Genomic DNA, 4498 nt, shown 5'->3' on the forward strand with positions numbered 1-4498 from the left:
TAGGCCTCTACACGGTTTTAATTATTCATTTAATTAGTCCGCCCCCCGGGGTGGTGCCTTGGTTAGACGCCCGACTACTCTGCCGGAGTACCCGGGTTCGAACTCGACCACGGCGACTGCGTTTAAATGGAGGCGAAACGAAGAGGCGTCCGTGTGCTGTGCGATGTCGGCGCACGTTAAAGATCCCAAGGTGGTCGAAATTACTCCGTAGCCCTCCACTACGGCTCCTCCTTCTCTCTTTCCACTTTCACTCCTACTTTCCTTCCCTTACGGCGCTGGTCAGGTGTCCGCAGAAACAAGTGTGACAGATACTGCGTCTTTCACTTCCTGTGAACCAATTATTATTATTATTATTATTATTATTATTATTATTATTATTATTATTATTATTATTATTATTATTATTACTATTATTATTATTATTATTATTATTATTATTATTATTATTATTATTATTATTATTATTATTATTATTATTATTATTATTATTATTATTATTATTATTATTATTATTATTAGTGTAACCTAGTATAGTGCATACACATTGCTGAATTGAGGCTTTGCTGCAGATTGTGTCGGCATTATCAGATGGGGCTTTCGTGAGTGCACGAGGGTGTTGTTGCGGGCTAGTTAGTTTACAGGCGCACATGCGGCCGCTGCTCTTTCTTATCAGCTTTATGAGTGCCTAGAAGTAGGGTAGCAGGAATTTGTTCGACCGTGAAACTGACGGACGTCATAGACAGGATACGTTCAACATGTGTAAACCGCCAACTCGTAGCTTTGTCGAGGAAAACAAAAAATGAATTCCTCACAAGGTGATGAAGCAAATGTCAGGTACGGACTATACCTTTGGTTTAATTTGTTTGTTTAATAAGTATACCTCTATTGCGAGTACTGTCACCAACTGGCAGTTACTAACGCTTAGAACTGTCGTTTATGTTTCCTGTGTTACGTTTCAAGTCTTACTTTCGTTAGGTCACCGCCGCTTGCGGTGGGGTCTAGCCTGCCACTGAATTTATATCTATTGTAGGCCGTCATTGCACCCACCACTGCTTCGGTGGTGGTGGACGACGACTGTTGTTGCGGCACGAGTCTTTCTCTCCCTCTTCTTTTTTTCTTTCTTTTCTATTTTCTCTTCTGTCTGCACGAGGCAGCGGAGGTGGCTCAGCTACAGAGCTAGTAGCAGGCCCGTGCATTTTCTTTTCTTTCTTTCTACAGCCACAACAACAACACTCAACACCCTTTTAGATGGTTTGGTTTGGATTGTGGGGATTAACATCCCAAAGCGACTCAGGCTATGAGAGACGCCGTAGTGGAGGACTCCGGGAATTTCGACCACCTGGGGTTCTTAACGTGCACTGACATAGCACAGCACACGGGCGTCTTGCTTTTCGCCTCCATCGAAAAGAATCCTTTCGGAATCGGTAAGGTATTTTAAATGAATAAATATAAAATAATTCTTGCTGGTACTGACGACACAAATAAAACAAGACACAGCTCGAAGGAGCACAGTACACAACACATAGCCCATAAAGAAAGCAACCACTATCAATGCAATATATGAACAATGCACAATAGGTAGGGAAGGGCGGGGCACAAAAACTGGGGCGCTCCACTACTGCGTTGAACCCAAGGACGCCGGTCTTTTCCCTGCTGCAGCGGCCGCTTTTCGATGGAGACGAAAAGCAAGGCGCATGTGTTCTGTGCGATGTCAGAGCACGTCAAGGAACCATAGTGATCAATGTTTCCGGAGCCCTCCACTACGGCGTCTCTCATGAGGCTGAGTTGCTTTGGGATGGTAAACACTTTCGACCAAACGAAACCATAAAGACAAGATGAACAGGAAGAACATCAGATTGTTCACACAAGGGGTGACATTTGGAATCAGATGTAATGGTGGACCTCATTCCTCCTGATGCTTGTTATACCCCAATAGATTGCCAACTGTTGATGAGGGCTCCGCAATAGGGGCGTGACTGAACAGTAGCAAATATGCTTAACATATGAAACGAACAGGAAATCAAATAAAAGCAGACACTGAACTCTACTGCAACGCTGCTATAAGCCTCGAGCAAATATTGCATCGCAGCCACTAATACAAGCTTACAAGCTTTCACGGGTGCATAAATTTAGCACACCATGCTTGGGGAAAGGATCAGGAATCGTTGGGAGGAGGGTGCACACTCCCAGGAAATATACAGTCCCAGCTATCCGTTGCCAATACACGTCTTTTCAATTAAGACCTATGCCTGCGCTTCTTTACTTTTTTGAAATGTTCTCTCATTGCGTGAGGGAAAACAAGTATTTAATATGAGCTAATCCGGACCGGGAATATTTAATACGCGCGACAGAATCCAGAAGAATAATTAGTAGAAATACGAATGTTACTGTTCGTTATTAATTTTTCGCACTTTCGAAGGGATAGTTAACTCCATCCTTGTAATTTAATCTACCCAAGAGTAGAAACTTCCCATTATGCACTGTGAACCAGAATTGACTTTAACGCGATCCAGTTGCTCCTCCCGGTACCTGTCAATGAAACTTGGTGGTGCGTCTCATCATCATCATCATCATCATCATCATCATCATCATCATCATCATCATCAGCCTGATTATACCCACTGTAGGGCGAAGGCCTCTCCCATATTTCTCCACTTAACCCGGTTCTGTGCTAGCTGCATCCACTTGACCCCTGCGAACTTCTTAATCTCATCCGCCTCAAGTGCGTCTCAAGTGATTGCAAAACCAGCAGACAGATGGACTCCAGCTGTGACATAAAAGGCGTAGTTGGCGTTTCTTGGCTAATGCAGGGAAAAATGCGACGAAGGTTAAGCGAAGAAGCTTTGTACGTGTTTGAATGCTTCTAACCAGTTATCGAAGGAACATTTTATACAACGGTTGCTTGACTACGTTCAGAAACACTCTTATTAATTATAAGACAAGAAAGGTTAAAGCGGGAACAGATCACTCACAGAGAGCATTCTCTTGACTGATTTTTCTGCATTCTCTTGACTGATTTTTCTGCAAATGCTTGACATCTATTAGGTGTCAGTCTAAGGAATTAAAATAAGTATGCTTGCATGACAAATAAAAAAAAAACAGAGGAAAAGGCGCAGGTCAAATATTTGTATGTTTCTTGCATGAACGAAGAGTGTTTGAAATATCATTTGACAAAATATCCTTTTGACTCCATGTGGTCATTAGAAAATATGAACAGGATCTGATAAGAATCACGAAGCAGCTGGTATTAAACATTCAACTGGATACTCGAAAATACCGGAGCTTACTGTATTGTGGTTAACTTATATTACAGCTATTTGGTTCCCAGGATGTCTGGGACGGAAATCCCAATTATATCCCTCCGAGGAGAAAGAAAACTTATGGCCATGTGTTTTATTGGTACTTTCAATTTTATACCTTCCTTCGGCATTTATTAAGTCCGCATTCCTGTAATTGTATTGATAGGTTTATTAAGGTAGCAGTGACATACTGCTCTCTGGCCAGCGGATTCTAGTTCTCGTACGCCATAATTTTTACGTATACATAGATGATAAATTTGCGAAAGATATAGAAATGACAGCGCTGATGCACAGACCAAGCGATGCTGTCTCTGGGAGCTTAATACAAAGACCTTGAAGAAAATCTGCGTCAGCAGTGTCATCGTTGGAACGATGAGCACGAGTGACATGAACGAGAGAATGCAGCATGTCACTTTTATTAAATTTAAGGTTCGGTAACTGAATCAATTTTCTACACCCTTTCGTGAGGTGTCTTTCTGTCCATTGGTGGCACCAGACTGCCATTGGGCCGCACATGATGGGCATTGCGGGAGGCTAGTTTCTAAAGTTGACAACGCAGCATATAATCAGTTTTCTCTAGTACTATTTATGACACCAGATTCTTCAGCTAAACGAGGTCTTTAGGTTTTGTAGTACTAATTATGACACAAAATGTTTAGCTAAAATGTTGTTTCGGTTAAAGTGCGACTAGAAAAAAAGAGGCAAATGTAACTGGATCATAGAGCACACGCCTTTAGTGACCTGAAAACAAGTTGCCAGGAGGTGATTATGTCTTGCTCATGACAAACCAGTTCTCATGTGTGGTGAACGAGCTTGGTGCTTCATTAAATTTAATCTCTAAATATCCTCAAGGGCTTCACCAGTTCTGTGGGAGGTGCTAGTTAACATATGAATGGCAAAATGAATGGGCAAAGGAACCTCGCAGACAATTCGAGGGCTCATAAACGGATTGGGGCAATCGACTGCGATGAAGATTCTCGAAGCAGCATTATGGGAGTGCTCCTTGGAGCCGTATAGACAAAGGTCTTGACATCGTAAAGTGGATGGGGCGGCCCACCCGTGAGGCTGGTTCTTTGGCCGGCATTATGAGGTCATTAAGATAAGACCAGCATGTCCCAACTAGCCTTGACAGGAATTCACATGGAAGAGCGCTGGCCTACGTCTTGACCACTCAACACTGACACTTCTGTGCAGGCATA

The sequence above is a fragment of the Amblyomma maculatum genome, chromosome 5, assembly GCF_055883805.1.
Source record: "Amblyomma maculatum isolate TAMU_Amacu chromosome 5, ASM5588380v1, whole genome shotgun sequence".
In the NCBI taxonomy this organism is placed as follows: domain Eukaryota; kingdom Metazoa; phylum Arthropoda; class Arachnida; order Ixodida; family Ixodidae; genus Amblyomma; species Amblyomma maculatum.